Genomic DNA, 24,785 nt, shown 5'->3' with positions numbered 1-24,785 from the left:
GGGAAGAACTTGAAAAGTGGGCACGACACTCCGGCTGAATGGACAAGCACGAAAATAACATAGTCCTCACAATCCGAGATGATGAGTGAAGAGAGCAACATCACAATGCCTTCGGAACAAATATAAGAATGGAGTCAAAAGAACAGAGAAGAAGACAACATGTTCTGCCTGAAATGAGTTTAAGAAAGCATCCTTAAAAAGAAGGATTGAATTGAGTTGTTGGAAGATCAATACGAAAGGATATGATCCTCGTGGGCTTATGGAGACATCTCAAAATTATGAGGTGACAACCAGCCACTACCATAATAGCAACATTCCTTAGGGAAGGCATTAAGTGAAATCTATACCAAGATAGCTCCAACAAAGAGATAGATGGATTGAAAAGATCTCATGCTCAAATAAATTGATGGGTTTAACTATCTCATTCTTGACAACTGTTGAATCATGACACACGAAGGGAAATTGTCAAGCATGACATAACACCATCTCGAAATATAAGGTAGAAATAATTGCACTTCGGAATGCAAGATGAAGAATGCTTGAGCTCCTCTGAAAAGAATCTCGATGAACACTTCGAGAAGGAATTAAATCCTTGATGAAACATCATGTAGAGTCTCCATGAAGAACTCCGGTAATAAAAGAAATGGTAGGAGGGAAGAGAAATTGAAAACACAAGGTGAAGCCTTGCAATGATTTAGATGAAGCTTCGCGACGATATAATGCGGAAAAAAACTTGGAACTCCGGAAAAGAAAGATGAACAAATGAGATCAAGAATTTTGATGAACCTCCGGAATAAGAAATTAATTTACTTGGATGGAACAAGAATAAGAATTGCATTATGCTTATCCTTCACCAATTTAAATTGATGACAAGCAACAGATTTGGCATACTACTTATTCTTGTTGAAAGAATTAAGATAGATATAGCGCAAACTTGAGGAAGGTCTTCAACGAACCACCGGTAGGATTTGGAAAGAAACGAATGAATTGATACAATAACAACGGAAGAGAATTCTTGAGCGAACCACCGTAAGAATTGAAAATGAAAATAGCAAAGGCACAATTCACCGGGAAGAATTGGAGAATGAACGAAGATACTTTAGGGGATTTTGATACAAATGAACGAAGAGATCACGAGCTGATTAGAGAAAACTTGAATGATGCACCGGTAAGATTTAGAGAATGAGAGCTGAAAGCTGGAATGAATAAATTTGAGATGATGGGCTTCAGAGAATCAAATTGAAAAGACTCTTGAATTGCTCCGGATGGGCGAAGAGAATTCTCACAATCGGAAATAATTATGAGAGGATGGCAGAGAATGGAGCAAGATTTAAGAGAAACTCTTCTTCGGTCTTCACAAACCCGAGAATGACGATGAGAAACACCACCATGAATTTTTCAGGCACTCAGGAATGAAAAATAGAAAGGTTGAACCAATGATGAAAATAATTTGAAAGATCTTGGAGAAAGACATTTGACTGATGACCAATCATTCTTACGTCAAACTTTGAAATGAATTTGAGAATAACTCCGGGAAAATTAGAAGAGTTAGGTAAGATCCTGGGAAAAGACCTGTGGGTTAGGGCCCACTCAAAAAGAAACACCGTTGAATGATTTAAAAGAGAGATTGCGCCGGTTGAATTAAATGGCTTAAATGAGATAACAACCTCGAAATAGGTTGAACGGATGTTGAATGAAAAGATGAGCCTTTTGAGATATCTTCAGCACTCCAGAACAAATGAATAGCGAGTAGTTTATAATTAACAGGTGCACCGGCAAGAGAAGACATTTGAAACAAGGAAAGGATATGATCAACAAAGATTGAATTGAATCCACCAGGGAAGAAAAAAACGGACGAATAATACACTTGAAGCTCCATTAGTATCCTCCTGAGAATCACCAGATAAGAACATTAACGGAACTGAATGGAGAGACTTCCCATCAATAAAAGGATACTTGATTAAGAAATCTGAATCCTGGAAGAAAAGGGTGGGAGGGTGGGAAAACAACACAACTTGGGACGGATGAACAAACAACATTGAGAAAACTGAGATTGGATCTTGCGGATGTTGAAAATGATCGGATCCACTTGAAAAGGAATGATACGTCCATTTTGCATCATGCTTTTATATTGATATTTATGCATTATGGGCTGTTATTACACATTATGTCATAATACTTATGCCTATTCTCTCTTATTTTACAAGGTTTAAATAAAGAGGGAGAATGCCGGCAGCTAGGATTCTGGGCTGGAAAAGGAGCAAATATTAGAGACCTATTATGTCGTGGAATTGTCATGGCAGATGTCCTAGAGCAAGGACTTAGTCGTAGGGCCATCACACTAGGAAGCTTAAAGGGGTTAATCGGGACAAAGCACACGAGAGAGTTTTTATACTAGTTCGGCCCCTTACGATGAAGGTAAAAGCATACGTCTAGTTGGGTTTGGTATTGCTAGGGTTTCGATCTCCAAGAGGCTCAACTCGCCGGCTTGGTTATCGATTTGTTGCTTCTTGCCCTAAGCCGCCACCAGGTCGTCCCCTTATATACATGGGTTGACGCCTAGTGGCCTACAGGGTCCCGACCGGCTCATAATTGTGTCCGGCTCGGTGACTTCCTTTACACGCCTTTCTTTACAAGTATTTCCTTACATATGGCGGTTCATAATTTCAGGCCTTAAACCGCCTTCAGGCCTTTGGGCCTTCTATAATACTTAATAAACTACAATCTTGAATGTTTACTGGGCTTCTTGCGTAATCCGCCATTGGGGCTGACCCGGCCCCTCCTGGGTGGGTCTCAATTGATAGTAATATCCCCAACATATTCTGCACAGCTCCAAAAGTCCTGAAACTTCACGGAAGACGTTTTCAGAATATATGAAAAATATTGAGCGCAAGAAGTTCACCAGGGGGGCCACACCTTGCCCACGAGGGTGGGGGGCGCGCCCCTACCTCATGGGCCCCCTGGTGGCCCTTCGGTGGCCATCTTCTCCTATATGGAGTCTTTCGATGAGAAAAAAATCACAAGCCATCTTTCCGGACGAGACTCCGTCGCCACGAGGCGGAACCTTGGAGGAACCAATCTAGGGCTCTAGCGGAGCTGTTCTACTGGGGGAACTTCCCTCCGGGAGGGGGAAATAATCACCACCGTCATCACCAACGCTCCTTTCATCGGGAGAGGTCAATCTCCATCAACATCTTCACCAGCACCATCTCCTCTCAAAACCATAGTTCATCTCTTGTATCCAATTCTTGTCTCCAAGTCTGGGATTGGTACCTGTTGGTTGCTAGTAGTGTTAATTACTCCTTGTAGTTGATGCTAGTTGGTTTACTTGGTGGAAGATCATATGTTCAGATCCTAAATACATATTAATACTCCTCTGATTATGAACATGAATATGCTTTGTGAGTAGTTATGTTTGTTCCTGAGGACATGTGAGACATCTTGCTATTAGTAGTCATGTGAATTTGGTACTCGATCGATATTTTGATGAGATGTATGTTGTCTCTCCTCTAGTGGTGTTATGTGAACGTCGACTACATGACACCACATCATTATTTGGGCCTAGAGGAAGGCATTGGGAAGTAATAAGTAGATGATGGGTTGCCAGAGTGACAGAAGCTTAAACCCTAGTTTATGCGTTGCTTCGTAAGGGACTGATTTGGATCCATATGTTTCTTGCTATGGTTACGTTTACCTTAATACTTTTGTTGTAGTTGCGGATGCTTGCAATAGAGGTTAATCATAAGTGGGATGCTTGTCCAAGTAAGGGCAGCACCCAAGCAACAGTCCACCCACATACCAAATTATCAAAGTACCGAACGTGAATCATATGAACATGATGAAAACTAGCTTGACGATATTCCCATGTGTCCTCGGGAGCGCTTTACATCATATAAGAGTTTGTCCAGGCTTGTCCTTTGCTACAAAAAGGATTGGGCCACCTTGCCTCCCTTTATTTACTTTTATTACTTGTTGCTCGTTACAAATTATCCTATCACAAAACTGTCTGTTACCTATTATTTCAGTGCTTGTAGAGAATGCCTTGCTGAAAACCGCTTATCATTTCCTTCCGCTCCTCGTTGGGTTCGACACTCTTACTTATCGAAAGGACTATGATAGATCCCCTATACTTGTGGGTCATCAAGACTCTTTTCTGGCACCGTTGCCGGGGAGTGAAGCGACTTTGGTAGGTGGAATTTGGTAAGGAAAAATTTATATAGTGTGCTGAAATTTACTGTCACTTGTTACTATGGAAAGTAATCCTCTGAGGGACTTGTTCGGGGTATCTTCACCCCGACCAATAGAGCAAAGAGTTGCTCCCCAACCTACTGAACCTACTAAAAATGAAAATGTCTGCTTTGAAATTCCTTCGGGTATGATAGAAAAACCGCTAGCTAATCCTTTTGCAGGAGACGGAACAATTCATCCTGATGAGCACCTAATATATGTGGATGAAGTTTGTGGATTATTTAAGCTTGCAGGTGTACTCGGAGATGTTATTAAGAAGAAGGTCTTCCCTTTATCTTTGAAGGAAGATGCATTGACATGGTATAGGCTATGTGATGATACGGGGTCATGGAACTACAAACGATTGAAATTGGAATTTCATTAGAAGTTTTATCCTATGCATCTTGTTCATCGTGATCACAATTATATATATAATTTTTGGCCTCACGAAGGAGAAAGCATCGCTCAAGCTTGGGGGAGGCTTAAATCAATGTTATATTCATGCCCCAATCATGAGCTCTCAAGAGAAATGATTATTCAAAATTTATATGCTCGACTTTCTGATAACAATCGCACCATCCTCGATACTTCTTGTGCTAGCTCTTTTATGATGAAGACTGTTGAATTCAAATGGGATTTATTGGAAAGAATTAAATGCAACTCTGAAGATTGGGACCTCGACGAAGAGCATGAAGAAGAGAGATTATTGAAAACTCTGAAGAAGCACCGTGCCGCTATTGGATATACTCTTGATGATCTTAAGGGCATTAGTCCCACTCTATGTCAGCACAAAATAAATTTGGAGGAAGATGCCAAACCAGTTCGTGATCATCAATGATGGCTGAATCCTAAGATGAAGGAAGTGGTAAGAAAGGAAATACTGAAACTTCTTGAGGCAGGTATAATTTATCCCATTGCTGATAGTCAGTGGGTAAGTCCTGTCCATTGTGTTCCTAATGATAAAGATGAGTTGATCCCGCAAAGAATTATTACAGGTTATAGGATGGTAATTGATTTCTGAAAATTAAATAAAGCTACTAGAAAGATCATTACCCCTTACCTTTTATCGATCAAATGCTAGAAAGATTATCCGAACATACACATTTTTGATTTCTAGATGGTTATTCTGGTTTCTCTCAAATACCTGTGTCGGCTAATGATCAATCAAAGACTACTTTTACTTGCCCTTTTGGTACTTTTGCTTACAGACATATGCCTTTTGGTTTATGTAATGCACCTGCTACCTTTCAAAGATGCATGATGGCTATATTCTCTGACTTTTGTGAAAAGATTTGTGAGGTTTTCATGGATGATTTTTCCGTCTATGGACCCTCTTTTGATGATTTCTTAAGAAACCTTTACCGAGTTTTGCAGAGATGTGAAGAAACTAATCTTGCCTTGAATTGGGAAAAGTGCCACTTTATGGTTAATGAAGGTATTGTCTTGGGGCATAAAGTTTCTGAAAGAGGTATTGAGGTTGATAAAGCCAAGGTTGATGCTATTGAGAAGATGCCATGTCCCAAGGACATCAAATGTATAAGAAGTTTCCTCGGTCATGACGAGTTTTATAGGAGGTTCATTAAGGACTTCTCCAAAATTTCTCGGCCTCTGACTAATTTATTACAAAAAGATATACCATTTGTTTTTGATGATGATTGCGTAGAAGCATTTGAAATACTTAAGAAAGCATTAATCTCTGCACCTATTGTTCAGCCACCTGATTGGAATTTACCCTTTGAAATTATGTGCGATGCTAGTGATTATGCTGTAGGTGCTGTTCTAGGGCAAAGAGTTGATAAGAAATTAAATGTATTCAATATGCTAGTAAAACTCTAGACAATGCCCAGAGAAATTATGCTACTACTGAAAAAGAATTCTTAGCGGTTGTATTTGCTTGTGATAAGTTCAGACCTTATATTGTTGATTCTAAAGTAACTATTCACACGGATCATGCTGCTATTAAATATCTTATGGAAAAGAAAGATGCTAAGCTTAGACTTATTAGATGGGTTCTCTTGCTACAAGAATTTGATTTGCATATTGTTGATAGAAAAGGAGCTGAGAACCCCATTACAGACAACTTGTCTAGGTTAGAAAATGTTCTTGATGACCCACTACCTATTGATGATAGCTTTCCTGATGAACAATTAAATGTCATAAATGCTTCTCATACTGCTCCATGGTATGCTGATTATGCTAATTACATTGTTGCTAAATTTATACCACCTAGTTTCACATACCAGCAAAAGAAAAAGTTCTTCTATGATTTGAGACATTACTTTTGGGATGACCCACACCTTTATAAAGAAGGAGTAGATGGTGTTATTAGACGTTGTGTACCTGAGCATGAACAGGAATAGATCCTACGCAAGTGTCACTCCAAGGCTTATGGAGGACACCACGCTGGAGATAGAACTGCACATAAGGTATTACAATCCGGTTTTTATTGGCCTACTCTCTTCAAGGATGCCCGTAAGTTTGTCCTGTCTTGTGATGAATGTCAAATAATTGGTAATATTAGTAGACGTCAAGAAATGCCTATGAATTATTCACTTGTTATTGAACCATTTGATGTTTGGGGCTTTGATTATATGGGACCTTTTCCTGCCTCTAATGGATATACACATATTTTAGTTGCTATTGATTACGTTACTAAGTGGGTAGAAGCTATCCAACTAGTAGTGCTGATCATAACACCTTTATTAAGATGCTTAAAGAAGTTATTTTTCCAAGGTTTGGAGTCCCTAGATATTTAATGACTGATGGTGGTTCACATTTTATTCATGGAGCTTTCCGTAAAATGCTTGCTAAGTATGATGTTAATCATAGAATTGCATCTCCTTATCACCCACAGTCTAGTGGTCAAGTAGAATTGAGTAATAGAGAACTCAAATTAATTTTGCGAAATACTGTTAAAAGATCTAGAAAGAAGTGGTCTAAGAAACTTGATGATGCATTATGGGCCTATAGAACTGCATATAAAAATCCTATGGGTATGTCTTCGTATAAAATGGTTTATGGAAAAGCATGTCATCTACCTCTCGAATTAGAACATAAGGCCTATTGGGCTATTAAAGAGATCAATTATGAACTTGTCGGTGAGAAGAGGTTATTTGATATTAGCTCACTTGATGAATGGAGAACCCATGCCTATGAAAATGCCAAGTTGTTTAAAGAAAAAGTTCAAAGATAGCATGACAAAAGAATACAAAAGCGTGAGTTTAATGTAGGTGATTATGTATTGCTATACAACTCTCGTTTAAGATTTTTTACAGGAAAACTTCTCTCTAAATGGGAAGGTCCTTACGTTATCGAGGAGGTCTATCGTTCCGGTGCCATAAAAATCAACAACTTTGAAGGCACAAATCCGAAGGTGGTGAACGGTCAAAGAATTAAACATTATATCTCAGGTAATCCTATAAATGTTGAAACCAATGTTATTAAAACCGTAACCCCGGAGGAATACATAAGGGACACTTTCCGGAATGTTTCAGACTCCGAAAAGGAATAGGTATGTGGTACGGTAAGTAAACCGACTCCAAAACAGTTCTAATGGCAATTTTCCTCCGTTTTGGAATATTTAGAAAAATAGAAAAATAAGAAGCAGTCCGAGAGGGACACGAGGGCTCCACGAGGGTGGAGGGCGCGCCCCCTACCTCGTGGGCACCTCGTGTGCTCTCTAGACTCCGTTTTCGCACACAACACGCATTTTGGTCGGTAAAAATTCATTATATGACCTCCCAAAGGTTTCGACCACCGTATCACGCAAAAATCCTCTGTCTTTGTTTCAAGCTGTCTTGCTGCAGATTAGAGCAACATGTCGTCCCAGGATTCAGAAGGAGAAAGCTATGTGGCTGATTACCTTGCAGATCCTAAGGTCTATGGGGATGTAGAGCATTGTGGTTGGACTATGGAAGAAGAAGAGGACTATGAACCCAAGGGAAGGGAGGAGACAATCTCAAAAGAAGATGAAGTCCCATTACCTCAACCTGGGGACATGCATGTGGAGTTCAAAAAGTCAAGCCTACTGGATAGAGTAAAGAAACCTAAGATCGAGTTTATCACTTTCCGTCTCTTGCAGGAAAATAAACAAGAATTATGCAAAAAGATACTAAGCCTGGAGTAGGAGATCGATGACCTAAGGGACCAAAATTTTGTCCTCAAGCGCAAATTAAGGAAGAAGCCTACGCCATCAACAAAACCATCATCTCCTTCACTGACAAAAGAGATATAGTCACATGGGTATGGGCACTCCCGTTAGCAACTACCAAGCTTGGGGGAGTGCCCCGGTATCGTATCACCATCACTTTTATCTTTACCATTTTCTTAGTTCGATCCTTTTGGTAATATCTTGATCTAGTAGAATAAAAGCTTTTAGTATGATTTAGTTGTGAGTTTTTCTTTATGATCCTTCTATGTAATCGAGTCCGTGAGCTATATATAATAAAGATTAGTGTTGAGTCAAGGGCTTGATTATTTTGCCATGATCTTGAGTGAATAAAAGAAAAGAGAAAGAAATAAAAAGAAACAAAGAGATCATATGGATCTTATGGAGAGTAATGACTTCACATAGAAAGAGTGATGAATAAAAGTTGTTGAGAGTCGACAAACATAGTTTTGGTCATCGTTGCAATTAATAGGAAGTAATAAAGAAAGAGAGGTCTTCACATATAAATATACTATCTTGGACATCTTTTATGATTGTGAGCACTCATTAAAATATGACATGCTAAAGAGCTGACATTGGACAAGGAAGACAACGTAATGGGTTATGTTTTCTTACATCTGAGGTAAATTATATTGTCATGGATCATCCAACATGATTGAGCTTGCCTTTCCCCCTCATGCTAGCCAAATCCTTTGCACCAAGTAGAGATACTACTTGTGCTTCCAAACACCCTTAAACCAGTTTTGCCATGAGAGTCCACCATATCTACCTTATGGATTGAGTAAGATCCTTCAAGTAAGTTGTCATCGGTGCAAGCAATAAAAATTGCTCTCTAAATATGTATGATTGATTGGTGTGGAGGAAATAAGCTTTATACAATTGTGTGATATGGAAGAAATAAAAGTGACAGACTACATAATAAAGGTCCATATCACAAGTGGCATATAAAGTGACGTTCTTTCGCATTAAGATTTGTGCATCCAACCATAAAAGCGCATGACAACCTCTGCTTCCCACTGCGAAGGGCCTATCTTTTACCTTTATCTCCTACCTTACATAAGAGTCATGGTGATCGTCACCCTTACTTTTTACATTTTATCTCTTGGCAAGCACAACATGTTGGAAAGATCCTGGTATATGTGGCTAATTGGATGTAAGTTTTCATGAACTATTATTGTTGACATTGCCCTTGAGGTAAAACATTGGGAGGCAAAACTATAAGCCCCTATCTTTCTCTGTGTCCGATTAACACTCCATACCCATAAGTATTGCGTAAGTGTTAGCAGTTGTGAAAGACTATATGATAGTTGAGTATGTGGACTTGCTAAAAAGCTCTTATATTGACTCTTTCCTATGTTATGATAAATTGCAATTGCTTCAATGACTGAGATTATAGTTTGTTAGTTTTCAATGAAGTTTATGATTCATACTTGAAATTGTGATTGAATTGTTACTCTAGCATAAGAGATCATATGACAAGAATTATATAAGTTGTTGTTCTAAGAATGATCATGATGCCCTCATGTCTGTATTTTATTTTTATTGACACCTCTATCATTAAACATGTGGACATATTTTTCGATTTTGGCTTTCGCTTGAGGACAAGCGAGGTCTAAGCTTGGGGCAGTTGATACGTCCATTTTGCATCATGCTTTTATATCGATATTTATTGCAGAATGGGTTGTTATTACACATTATGTCACAATACTTATGCCTATTCTCTCTTATTTTACAAGGTTACATAAAGAGGGAGAATGTTGGCAGCTGGGATTTTGGGCTGGAAAAGGAGCAAATATTAGAGACCTATTCTGCACAGCTCCAAAAGTCCTGAAACTTCACGAAAGACGTTTTCAGAATATATGAAAAATATTGAGCGCAATAAGTTCACCAGGGGGGCCACACCCTGCCCACGAGGGTGGGTCGCGCGCCCTACCCCCTGGGCGCGCCCCTACCTCGTGGGCCCCCTGGTGCCCTTCGGTGGCCATCTTATTCTATATGGAGTCTTTCAATGAGAAAAAAAATCATAAGCCATCTTTCTGGACGAGACTCTGCCGCCACGAGGCGGAACCTTGGCGGAACTAATCTAGGGCTCTGGCGGAGCTGTTCTGCCGGGGAAACTTCCCTCCGGGAGGGGGAAATAATCACCATCGTCAGCACCAACGCTCCTCTCATCAAGAGAGGTCAATCTCCATCAACATATTCACCAGCACCATCTCCTCTCAAAACACTAGTTCATCTCTTGTATCCAATTCTTGTCTCCAAGTCTGGGATTGGTACCTGTGGGTTGCTAGTAGTGTTAATTACTCCTTGTAGTTGATGCTAGTTGGTTTACTTGGTGGAAGATCATATGTTCAGATCCTAAATACATATTAATACCCCTCTGATTATGAACATGAATATGCTTTGTGAGTAGTTACGTTTGTTCCTGAGGACATGGGAGAAGTCTTGCTATTAGTAGTCATGTGAATTTGGTATTCGTTCGATATTTTGATGAGATGTATGTTGTCTCTCCTCTAGTGGTGTTATGTGAACGTCGACTACATGACACCACACCATTATTTGGCCCCAGAGGAAGGCATTGGGAAGTAATAAGTAGACGATGGGTTGCTAGAGTGACAGAAGCTTAAACCCTAGTTTATGCGTTGCTTCGTAAGGGGCTGATTTGGATCCATATATTTCATGCTATGGTTAGGTTTACCTTAATACTTTTGTTGTAGTTGCGGATGCTTGCAATAGAGGTTAATCATAAGTGGGATGCTTGTCCAAGTAAGGGCATCACCCAAGCACCGGTCCACCCACATACCAAATTATCAAAGTACCGAACGTGAATCATATGAACGTGATGAAAACTAGCTTGACGATATTCCCATGTGTCCTCGGGAGCGCATTACATCATATAAGAGTTTGTCCAGGCTTGTCCTTTGCTACAAAAAGGATTGGGCCACCTTGCTGCACTTTATTTACTTTTATTACTTGTTGCTCGTTATAAATTATCCTATCACAAAACTATCTGTTACCTATTATTTCAGTGCTTGTAGAGAATACCTTGCTGAAAACCACTTATCATTTCCTTCTGCTCCTTGTTGGGTTCGACACTCTTACTTATCGAAAGGACTATGATAGATCCCCTATACTTGTGGGTCATCAAGGAACACGCCGGTTGAAAAGGATTGACATGACCATCTCGATTATCATGAAGGATTGGTATTCACATAGAAGTGTGAGAACACCACTTAGGAAAGGTGTGGAATCAACACTTGACATCGAAGCAACTCGAATACCACAATCAAAACAAAAACAAGGATTGGCTTGCAGAATAAGCCGGAACAAACATATGATAGAGATTTCGTCCGAAGTTTTCGTGGTGGGGCCCACACGGGATCGATCGTACATCACCATCATCTACAAGGCAGTGCACATGACATACGAAGCGTCCCCGAGTTAGCATAGCCAAGGACTCTTTAAGACAAAACGAGACCACTGTAAAACCAACCGTGGATAGGCGGACCACTAGATGTCGAACCCCAATTTCATATCATACATCTGTCGGAAAGATATCCCAGGAGCTACTTGAATTCCCACTTATAAACTCCCGAAACTTTCTGGTTATGCAATCAGGTGTTGGGGATACAGGGGAAGCATAATATCTCACCCAAAACTAGCAAATCCTACATCCAGCTGTATCCATCCTTCAACACATAACCAAGAAATATTCGGAAATCGTGTACCTCAACCTTCGAAAAGCATCCGTTATACGAGTTATGGAAATACTCCCGAACTCCCGCCCCAGTACTGGGTGGCGTCGAGGTTATCTCACCAACAACTGCATAAAAGAGATTTTCGATGTCGGCGAACTCAGGTATTCCAGAATTGCAACGAAAAAATTGTGACGACAACACCTCGGAGCTCAACTCCCCGGGACACTGCCACAACCCCTAAATGTCAGGAGGCTCCAAGAACAATGTTCTCATCACAAAACCATCGGAACGATTCCAACATACCCGCGTGATCCTAATTTTTTTAGTGAAATTTGAGGAGAGAAGAGTCAAAACTTCTACGTCAGGAGGCCTCACCAGAGCGACGAAGCGACTGAGGAGTAAAAAGAATCCTACTCTCCGATATATATAATCCTAAGACTCAAAACATTTTGTTCTAGACTCAACAACGTCAGTGATTCGATCAAGCAGGGGGCTCCTAAGTTGGGGAAGGCTCTGATTACCAACTTGTAACACCCACGATGCGGCTATATTTCCGACGCACGACTTAGAGGTATAGCTGCATGGTAGGTTTGTCGCAAGAGGGGTAATCTTCACACAATCCCATGTACTGAATAAGAAAGGGATAAAGAGTTGGCTTACAATTGCCATTTCACACAAATACAAGTTAAACATACATCATCCAGAATACAAACAAGGTCCAACTACAGAACCAAAATAAAGAAAGACAACCCCAAATGCTAGATCCTCGGTCGCCCCAACTGGGCTCCGCTACTGATCAACAGGAAAACGAAACAACACAATGATCCAGATCTTCAACGAGCTCCCACTTGAGCTGGGTTGCGTCACCTGCACTGGTATCATCGGCACCTGCAACTGTTTGGAAGTATCTGTGAGCCACGAGGACTCAACAATCTCACACCCGCAAGATCAAGACTATTTAAGCTTATTGGTAGGAAAGGGTAGTGAGGTGGAGCTGCAGCAAGCACTAAGCATATATGGTGGCTAACATACGCAAATAAGAGCGAGAAGAGAAGCAACACAGTGGTCAAGAAGCTAGAAATGATCAAGAAGTGATCCTGAAACTACTTACGTTCAAGCATAACACAAGAACCGCGTTCACTTCCCGTACTCCGCCGAGAAGAGACCATCACGGCTACACACGCGGTTGATTCATTTTAATTAAGTTAAGTGTCAAGTTCTCTACAACCGGATATTAACAAATTCCCATCTGCCCATAATTGCGGGCATGACTTTCGAAAGTTCAAACCCAGCAGGGGTGTCCCAACTTAGCCCATCACAAGCTCTCATGGTCAATGAAGGATCTTCCTTCTCCCAGGAAGACCCGATCAGACTCGGAATCCCGGTTACAAGACATTTTGACAATGGTAAAACAAGACCAACAAAGCCGCCCGATGTGCCGACATCCCGATAGGAGCTGCACATATCTCATTCTTAGGGCACACCAGATTGTCCAAACTTCCGGTAGGCCAACCCAGAGTTGCCCCTGGTGGCCACCGATGGCTGATAGGTTCGGACCAACACTTAGATAAGCACTGGCTCCGGGGGGGGGGGTGTAAAATAAAGATGACCCTCGGGAGCGCGTCTCCCAAGGGAAAAGTATAGGTGGTGGTGAGGCAAATGGTAAAACCAAGGTTGGACCTTGCTGGAGGAGTTTTATTCAAAGTGAACTGTCAAGGGGTCCCCATAACACCCAACCGTGTAAGGAACACGAAATCAAGGAACATAACACTAGTATGACGGAAACTAGGGCAGCTAGAGTGGAACAAAACACCAGGCATAAGGCCGAGCCTTCCACCCTTTACCAAGTATATAGATGCATTAATTAAATAAGAGATATTGTGATATCCCAACATATAACCATATTCCAACATGGAAAAAACTTCATCTTTACCTGCAACTAGCAACACTATAAGAGGGGCTGAGCAAAAGCAGTAACGCTAGGATGGTGGGATAGAGGCTTGACATGGCAATATGGGAGGCATGATAAAGCAAGTGGTAGGTATCGCGTCATAGCAATAGAGTGAACAACTAGCAAGCAAAGATAGAAGTGATTTTGAGGGTATGGTCATCTTGCCTGAAATCTCGCAAGGAAGAAGAATGAGTCCATGAAGAAGATAAGCGGACGTAGTCGAACGGATCCTCACAAACGCGACGTTATCGGAACTAACCCGAAGAAGCAACACCGGAAAGAAGCAAACAACAAAGTAAACAACCATCACATCGACATGGCATGATGCACAACAAAGTATGATGCATGTCCGGTTTAAAGAGGCATGGCATGGCAAAATGCACAAACAATCCTACAAATTAAGTGGAGCTCAATATGCAACTCCGTTGCATATTGACGAAACACCACGTGACTTATTTAGTTCTCTCTCGTTTAGGTACTCAACAAAATTAAATGTTGGTTAGCATGGCAAGAGGTGAAGCAAATGAAAACTACCTATCTAGGCAAGTTTAAATGAGGCCGGAACAACAAACAACAAGTCCAGAAACTCCTCATGTGCATATATTAGGTTTGGTACTGTTCTCCCTAACATAATTTTAGAGTTGTTAAACATGCAAAGTAATGCCACCATGTTAAACTAGTCATTTTCTACCCCATTTACATATGAAGTTTATTTAAAATGGAGCTACGGTTAATTAGTTATGAAATAAATCACTTTAACATGGCATTTGAGAAAATTTAATCAAACAACAATTTAAACATTTTAAACATGGGTGAAAATTTCATATTATGAAACTAGACAAGATTCTAAGCATTTTTCATATTTGAAGTTTTTACATATGATGCAGGGTTGGTGAGTTATGATATGCATGAAGCTTAGGGACTATTCTGCAAAACTGCAAATCCCTGGATAATTGATAAAATCGCACAAAGGAAAAAACCTATGGGCCGAATCCATGCAATGGGCCGAAACAGAACATGAGTGATGGGGGGGTTTTCTCACCATGGGCTATGGCCCAGGTCGGTGGGAGGCGGGGCACAGGCAGCAGCAGAGGCGAGGCGCTGGGCCTGGGCGCGGTCAACACACGCAAACGAGCGCGATCGTGGCTCGAGGCGGGGAAGTCGACCTCCTGCTCGTAGCAGAAGCCTAGGAGGAGGCGACCAGACCTGGCAATGGGGACGGCGGCCTCCGGCGATGGGCGACGAACGGGCGGCGGCCAAGGTGGTCCTGCTGGTGGCTCTCGTCGCCGATGAGGAGCTCGAGGAGGAGAGGGGCGGTCGAGGTGGCGACGAGGACGGGTTGCAGGTTCGGGCGGCGGATGGAGCAGCTGGTCTCCGATGGCGCAGCACGGTGCCCTAGAGGCGGGGACAAGGCCGGAGACACGAGCAGAGGACGGCGGGGATGGATGGTCCTGGCCGGAGACGAGACCATAAGTGGCGGCGAGCTCCTGCAGCAAAAGGCAGCGGCAGCGGCAGCAGTCAAAAACAAAAACGCGAGGAGGAATGGAGGTTCAGCTCGAGCGACAAGATCGACCTTAGGAGGCCGGGAGAAGGCGATTTGCAGGCACGGTTGAGGAAGGGGTGCCGGGAGTGGGAGGTCATTACGGTGCGGTGGAGAAGGTCGGTGTCCATGGCGGCATCCATGGCGCAAGGAGCACCTGTTGCAGGAGAATAACGAGGGAGATGAGAGGAGGAGATGAAGGGGGGAAGGAGAAGGGCAGGGCGACAGGGTCCCGGTCCGGTTGAGGCGCCGGCGAACGATGGGAGGCCAGGCCTCCTGGATTGGGCGCCCTGGGAGCTCCTCTCCTGATCCAGATCGGATCGAGGAGGCTGCGGGCGATGGGTGGAGCTGTGGTTTGCGGGAGATGCGTGGGATCCGTTGGATCTCCATCTGGTGGTCACAAATGGCAGATTGAGGGCTGATTTGAGGCCGGATTTCGTTGGCTAGGTGGGGATTGAGAGGTGGTGTGTGGTTGGTGCGAAGGGGATCCCGAGGTGGGAGAAAGACAGTGGTGGCGGTGGAGGATTTGATGGATGGGACATCTTGCTAGATCTTAGGGTTTGGTCCTATTATATATAGTGGTGGGATTAAGTTTAGGGGCTATACGGTCCATCCGATCGTTATTGGGCGGTAGAGAAAAATATAGGTTAGGAAGTCAAATTAACAAAACGGAGATGTTTATAGATGTTTGGGGATGATCCGGACCCAACGGTGACGACTATCCGGGTTGGGTTCGGGGGAGTTTTCGGACGCGCGCGCGAGGAGAGCCGCGGGCTGACGAGAGAGGTTAGGTTGGGCCTGGTGGTTGGTAGTAGACCGTGAAGATGGTCTAGGGAGGAAAGAGAGGGAAAGCCCGGCAACAGTTTTCGGTGACCGAAAACGTCCCATGTTAGACCGGCTATACTGCCGCTATAGTTATCCGTTGGGGCGTCAAACGGACTCCGAATGTGATGAAACTTGGCAGGCGATCTACTAACAACATAACAACACCGCATGCCAACTTTCATCCCATTCCGAGAACATTTCCTGGCCACTTATAAAATAATATTTTGGACATGCCGCAGGTGCGTGCAAGTGTGTCTGGGCTCAGAACGGACAACGAAAAGAACTGGGGGAACCCGGACGAATGCAAGTTCTGAAAACAAGATGATGCAATGCACATGATGACATGACAAGATGCAACACACAAGCGAATGACATGGCAACAACAGGGAATACCTGGAAGACACCTGGCACGGCGGACTCAGGGCGTCACAACACTCTACCATTACGAGAGGATCTCATCCCGAGATCTAGGATGGCACCAGAGGGAAAACGGAAGAGGAAGGGGAAGAGGTAAAACTAAGTTGCTTCTTTGACAAACGAGTGAAACCAAAGAATGTTGCAAGGTTGAACAACTTGAAAGAAAGAATACAACGAAGATGAACAAAGTTGAAAACACTCCGTTAGAAAATAGGGACAAGGAACATTACTAGAACCTTGTAGGTTGAAAGACATAAGAAAAGGGGTTGCAATGGACAATAAATACATGAAAGCACTCCGGTAAAAACTAGTTGTACAGGGAACGATAAGGATCAATTGCGACAACACTCCGGTTGGAAATGGAAGGCAAAGAATATGAACTTGGCAAAATGAAAGCACTTGGATGAGAGTCCGGTTAGAAGAGGAATGATAGACACAACACTCCGGTTAAACAAGATAGAGAATGAATAAGGATGATATAATTTGGACAACACTCCGACTGAAAATGGAAGGAATTAACAAGAACTTGACAAGATGAGAGGATACTTGATGAAATCAACAACACACTGCCTCCGGAACTATTGAAAGGAAGGCACAATTGGTAAGAAAGATTTCAGACAGCACTCCGGTTGAGAAGGGAGGCAAAACTTGACATAATGGGAAGAACTTGAAAAGTGGGCACGACACTCCGGCTGAATGGACAAGCACGAAAATAACATAGTCCTCACAATCCGAGATGATGAGTGAAGAGAGCAACATCACAATGCCTTCGGAACAAATATAAGAATGGAATCAAAAGAACAGAGAAGAAGACAACATGTTCTGCCTGAAATGAGTTTAAGAAAGCATCCTTAAAAAGAAGGATTGAATTGAGTTGTTGGAAGATCAATACGAAAGGATATGATCCTCGTGGGCTTATGGAGACATCTCAAAATTATGAGGTGACAACCAGCCACTACCATAATAGCAACATTCCTTAGGGAAGGCGTTAAGTGAAATCTATACCAAGATAGCTCCAACGAAGAGATAGATGGATTGAAAAGATCTCATGCTCGAAGAAATTGATGGGTTTAACTATCTCATTCTTCACAACTGTTGAATCATGACACACGAAGGGAAATTGTCAAGCGTGACATAACACCATCTCGAAATATAAGGTAGAAAGAATTGCACTTCGGAATGCAGGATGAAGAATACTTGAGCTCCTCTGAAAAGAATCTCGATGAACACTTCGAGAAGGAATTAAATCCTTGATGAAACATCATGTAGAGTCTCCATGAAGAACTCCGGTAATAAAAGAAATGGTAGGAGGGAAGAGAAATTGAAAACACAAGGTGAAGCCTTGCAATTATTTAGATGAAGCTTCGCGACGATATAATGCGGAAAAAAAACTTGGAACTCCGGAAAAGAAAGATGAACAAATGAGATCAAGAATTTTGATGAACCTCCGGAATAAGAAATTAATTTACTTGGATGGAACAAGAATAAGAATTGCATTATGCTTATCCTTCACCAATTTAAATTGATGACAAGCAACAGATTTGGCATACTACTTATTCTTGTTGAAAGAATTAAGATAGATATAGCGCAAACTTGAGGAAGGTCTTCAACGAACCACCGGTAGGATTTGGAAAGAAACGAATGAATTGACACAATAACAACGGAAGAGAATTCTTGAGCGAACCACCATAAGAATTGAAAATGAAAATAGCAAAGGCACAATTCACCGGGAAGAATTGGAGAATGAACGAAGATACTTTAGGGGATTTTGATACAAATGAACAAAGAGATCACGAGCTGATTAGAGAAAACTTGAATGATGCACCGGTAAGATTTAGAGAATGAGAGCTGAAAGCTGGAATGAATAAATTTGAGATGATGGGCTCCGGAGAATCAAATTGAAAAGACTCTTGAATTGCTCCGGATGGGTGAAGAGAATTCTCACAATCGAAAATAATTATGAGAGGATGGCAGAGAATGGAGCAAGATTTAAGACAACCTCTTCTTCGGTCTTCACAAACCCGAGAATGACGATGAGAAACACCACCATGAATTTTTGAGGCACTCAGGAATGAAAAATAGAAAGGTTGAACCAATGATGAAAATAATTTGAAAGATCTTGGAGAAAGACATTTGACTGATGACCAATCATTCTTACGTCAAACTTTGAAATGAATTTGAGAATAACTCCGGGAAAATTAGAAGAGTTAGGTAAGATCCTGGGAAAAGACCTGTGGGTTAGGGCCCACTCAAAAAGAAACACCATTGAACGATTTAAAAGAGAGATTGCGCCGGTTGAATTAAATGGCTTAAATGAGATAACAACCTCGAAATAGGTTGAACGGATGTTGAATGAAAAGATGAGCATTTTGAGATATCTTTAGCACTCCAGAACAAATGAATAGCGAGTAGTTTATAATTAACAGGTGCACCGGCAAGAGAAGACATTTGAAACAAGGAAAGGATATGATCAACAAAGATTGAATTGAATCCACCAGGGAAGAAAAAAAACCGACGAATAATACACTTGAAGCTCCATTAGTATCCTCCTGAGAATCACCAGATAAGAACATTAACGGAACTGAATGGAGAGACTTCCCATCAATAAAAGGATACTTGATTAAGAAATCTGAATCCTGGAAGAAAAAGGTGGGAGGGTGGGAAAACAACACAACTTGGGACGGATGAACAAACAACATTGAGAAAATTGAGATTGGATCTTGCGGATGTTGAAAATGATCGGATCCACTTGAAGAGGAATGATACGTCCATTTTGCATCATGCTTTTATATTGATATTTATTGCATTATGGGCTGTTATTACACATTATGTCACAATACTTATGCCTATTCTCTCTTATTTTACAAGGTTTAAATAAAGAGGGAGAATGCCGGCAGCTGGGAGTCTGGGCTGGAAAAGGAGCAAATATTAGAGACCTATTTTGTCGTGGAATTGTCACGACAGATGTCCTAGAGCAAGGACTTAGTCGTAGGGCCATCGCACTAGGAAGCTTAAAGGGGTTAATCGGGACAAAGGACACGAGAGAGTTTTTATACTAGTTCGGCCCCTTACGATGAAGGTAAAAGCCTACATCTAGTTGGGTTTGGTATTGCTAGGGTTTCGATCTCCAAGAGGCTCAACTCGCCGGCTTGGTTATCGATTTGTTGCTTCTTGCCCTAAGCCGCCACCGGGTCGTCCCCTTATATACATGGGTTGACGCCTAGTGGCCTACAGGGTCCCGACCGGCTCATAATTGTGTCCGGCTCGGTGACTTCCTTTACATGCCTTTCTTTACAAGTCTTTCCTTACATATGGTGGTTCATAATTTCAGGCCTTAAACCGCCTTCAGGCCTTTGGGCCTTCTATAAAACTTAATAAACTACAATCTTGAATGTTTACTGGGCTTCTTGCGTAACCCGCCATTGGGGCTGACCCGGCCCCTCCTGGGTGGGTCTCAATTGATAGTAATATCCCCAACATATTCTGCACAGCTCCAAAAGTCCTGAAACTTCACGCAAGACGTTTTCAGAATATATGAAAAATATTGAGCGCAAGAAGTTCACCAGGGGGGCCACACCTTGCCCACGAGGGTGGGGGGCGCGCCCCTACCTCATGGGCCCCCTGGTGGCCCTTCGGTGGCCATCTTCTGCTATATGGAGTCTTTCGATGAGAAAAAAATCATAAGCCATCTTTCCGGACGAGACTCCGTCGCCACAAGGCGGAACCTTGGCGGAACCAATCTAGGGCTCTGGCGGAGCTGTTCTGCCGGGGAAACTTCCCTCCGGGAGGGGGAAATAATCACCATCGTCAGCACCAACGCTCCTCTCATCGGGAGAGGTCAATCTCCATCAACATCTTCACCAACACCATCTCCTCTCAAAACCCTAGTTCATCTCTTGTATCCAATTCTTGTCTCCAAGTCTGGGATTGGTACATGTGGGTTGCTAATAGTGTTAATTACTCCTTGTAGTTGATGCTAGTTGGTTTACTTGGTGGAAGATCATATGTTCAGATCCTAAATACATATTAATACCCCTCTGATTATGAACATGAATATGCTTTGTGAGTAGTTACGTTTGTTCCTGAGGACATGGGAGAAGTCTTGCTATTAGTAGTCATGTGAATTTGGTATTCGTTCGATATTTTGATGAGATGTATGTTGTCTCTCCTCTAGTGGGGTTTTATGTGAACGTCGACTACATGACACCACACCATTATTTGGGCCTAGAGGAAGGCATTGGGAAGTAATAAGTAGATGATGGGTTGCTAGAGTGACAGAAGCTTAAACCCTAGTTTATGCGTTGCTTCGTAAGGGACTGATTTGGATCCATATGTTTCTTGCTATGGTTACGTTTACCTTAATACTTTTGTTGTAGTTGCGGATGCTTGCAATAGAGGTTAATCATAAGTGGGATGCTTGTCCAAGTAAGGGCAGCACCCAAGCAACAGTCTACCCACATACCAAATTATCAAAGTACCGAACGTGAATCATATGAACATGATGAAAACTAGCTTGACGATATTCCCATGTGTCCTCGGGAGCGCTTTACATCATATAAGAGTTTGTCCAGGCTTGTCCTTTGCTACAAAAAGGATTGGGCCACCTTGCCTCCCTTTATTTACTTTTATTACTTGTTGCTCGTTACAAATTATCCTATCACAAAACTGTCTGTTACCTATTATTTCAGTGCTTGTAGAGAATGCCTTGCTGAAAACCGCTTATCATTTCCTTCCGCTCCTCATTGGGTTCGACACTCTTACTTATCGAAAGGACTATGATAGATCCCCTATACTTGTGGGTCATCAAGACTCTTTTCTCGCACCATTGCCGGGGAGTGAAGCGACTTTGGTAGGTGGAATTTGGTAAGGAAAAATTTATATAGTGTGCTGAAATTTACTGTCACTTGTTACTATGGAAAGTAATCCTCTGAGGGGCTTGTTCGGGGTATCTTCACCCCGACCAGTAGAGCAAAGAGTTGCTCCCCAACCTACTAAACCTACTGAAAATGAAAATGTCTGCTTTGAAATTCCTTCGGGTATGATAGAAAAACTGCTAGCTAATCCTTTTGCAGGAGACGGAACAATTCATCCGGATGAGCACCTAATATATGTGGATGAAGTTTGTGGATTATTTAAGCTTGCAGGTGTACTCAGAGATGTTATTAAGAAGAAGGTCTTCCCTTTATCTTTGAAGGAAGATGCATTGACATGGTATAGGCTATGTGATGATACGGGGTCATGGAACTACAAACGATTGAAATTGGAATTTCATCAGAAGTTTTATCCTATGCATCTTGTTCATCGTGATCGCAATTATATATATAATTTTTGGCCTCACGAAGGAGAAAGCATCGCTCAATCTTGGGGGAGGCTTAAATCAATGTTATATTCATGCCCCAATCATGAGCTCTCAAGAGAAATGATTATTCAAAATTTATATGCTCGACTTTCTGATAACAATCGCACCATCCTCGATACTTCTTGTGCTGGCTCTTTTATGACGAAGACTGTTGAATTCAAATGGGATTTATTGGAAAGAATTAAATGCAACTCTGAAGATTGGGACCTAGAGTTGCCCCTGGTGGCCACTGGCGGCTGACAGGTTCAGACCAACACTTAGACAAGCACTGGCTCGGGGGGGGGGGGGGAGGTAAAATAAAGATGACCCTCGAGAGCGCGACTCCCAAGGGAAAAGTATATGTGGTGGTAAGGTAAATGGTAAAACCAAGGTTGGGCCTTGCTGGAGTAGTTTTAATCAAAGCGAACTATCAAGGGGTCCCCATAACACCCAACCGTGTAAGGAACACAAAATCAAGGAACATAACACCGGTATGACGGAAACTAGGGCGACAAGAGCGGAACAAAACACCAGGCATAAGGCCGAGCCTTCCACCCTTTACCAAGTATATAGATGCATTAATTAAATAAGAGATATTGTGATATCCCAACATATAACCATGTTCCAACATGGAACAGACTTCATCTTCACCTGCAACTAGCAACGCTATAAGAGGGGCCGAGCAAAGGTGGTAACATAGCCAAACAACGGTTTGCTAGGATGGTGGGTTAGAGGCTTGACATGGCAATATGGGAGGCATGATAAAGCAAGTGGTAGGTATCGCGGCATAACAATAGAGTGAACAACTAGCAAGCAAAGATAGAAGTGATTTCGACGGTATGGTCATCTTGCCTGAAATCCCGTAAGGAAGAAGAACGAGTCCATGAAGAAAATAAGTAGACGTAGTCGAACGGATCCTCACAAACGCGATGTTATTGGAACTAACCCGAAGAAGCAACACTGGAAAGAAGCAAACAACAAAGTAAACAACCATCACATCAACATGTCATGATGCACAACCAAGTATGATGCATGTCCGGTTTATAGAGGCATGGCATGGCAAAATGCACAAACAATCCTACAAATTAAGTGGAGCTCAATATGCAACTCCGTTGCATATTGTCAAAACACCACGTGACTTATTTAGTTCTCTCTCGTTTAGGTACTCAACAAAATTAAATGTTGGTTAGCATGGCAAGAGGTGAAGCAAATGAAAACTACCTATCTAGGCAAGTTTAAATGAGGTCGGAACAACAAACAACAAGTCTAGAAACTCCTCATGTGCATATATTAGGTTTGGTACTGTTCTACCCTAAACATAATTTTAGAGTTGTTAAACATGCAAAGTAATGCCACCATGTTAAACTAGTCATTTTCTACCCCATTTACATATGAAGTTTATTTAAAATGGAGCTACGGTTAATTAGTTATGAAATAAATCACTTTAACATGGCATTTGAGAAAATTTAATCAAACAACAATTTAAACATTTTAAACATGGGTGAAAATTTCATATTATGAAACTAGACAAGATTCTAAGCATTTTTCATATTTGAATTTTTACATATATGCAGGGTTGGTGAGTTATGATATGCATGAAGCTTAGGGACTATTCTGCAAAACTGCAAATCCCTAGATAATTGATAAAATCGCACAAAGGAAAAAAAACCTATGGGCCGAATCCATTCAATGGGCCGAAACAGAACATGAGCGATGGGGGGGTTTTCTCACCATGGGCCATGGCCCAGGTCGGTGGGAGGCGGGGCACAGGCAGCAGCAGAGGCGAGGCGCTGGGCCTGGGCACGATCAACGAACGCAAACGACGCGCGGTCGTGGCTCGAGGCGGGGAAGTCGACCTCCTGCTCGTAGCAGAAGCCTAGGAGGAGGTGGCCGAACATGGCAATGGGGACGGCGGCCTCCGGCGATGGGCGACGAACGGGCGGCGACCAAGGTGGTCCTGCTGGTGGCTCTCGTCACCGATGAGGATCTCGAGGAGGAGAGGGGTGGTCGAGGTGGCGACGAGGACGGGTTGTAGGTTCGGGCGGCGGACGGAGCAGCTGGTCTTCGGTGGCGCAGCGCGGCGCCCTAGAGGCGGGGACAAGGCCGGAGACACGAGCAGAGGACGGCGGGGATGGATGGTCCTGGCCAGAGACGACACCATAAGTGGCGGCGAGCTCCTGCAGCAAAAGGCAGCGGCAGCGGCAGCAGTCAAAAACAGAAACGCGAGGAGGAATGGAGGTTCAGCTTGAGCGACAAGATCGACCTTAGGAGGCCGGGAGAAGGTGATTTGCAGGCACAGTTAAGGAAGGGGTGCCGGGAGTGGGAGGTCGTCACGGTGCGGTGGAGAAGTTCGGCCTGCATGGCGTCATCCATGGTGCAAGGAGCAACTGTTGCAGGAGAAGAACGAGGGAGATGAGAGGAGGAGACGAAGGGAGGAAGGAAAAGGGCAGGGTGACAGGGTCCTGTTCCGGATGAGGCACCGGCGAATGATGGGAGGCCAGGCCTCCTGGATTGGGCGCCCTGAGAGCTCCTCTCCCGATCCAGATCGGATCGAGGAGGCTGCGGGCGACGGGTGGAGCTGTGGTTTGCGGGAGACGCGTGGGATCCATTGGATCTCCATC

Source organism: Triticum aestivum, chromosome 1A, assembly GCF_018294505.1.
Source record: "Triticum aestivum cultivar Chinese Spring chromosome 1A, IWGSC CS RefSeq v2.1, whole genome shotgun sequence".
Taxonomy (NCBI): Eukaryota; Viridiplantae; Streptophyta; class Magnoliopsida; order Poales; family Poaceae; genus Triticum; species Triticum aestivum.
The sequence above is the reverse complement of the archived record's forward strand: the minus strand, read 5'-3'. Positions refer to the sequence as shown.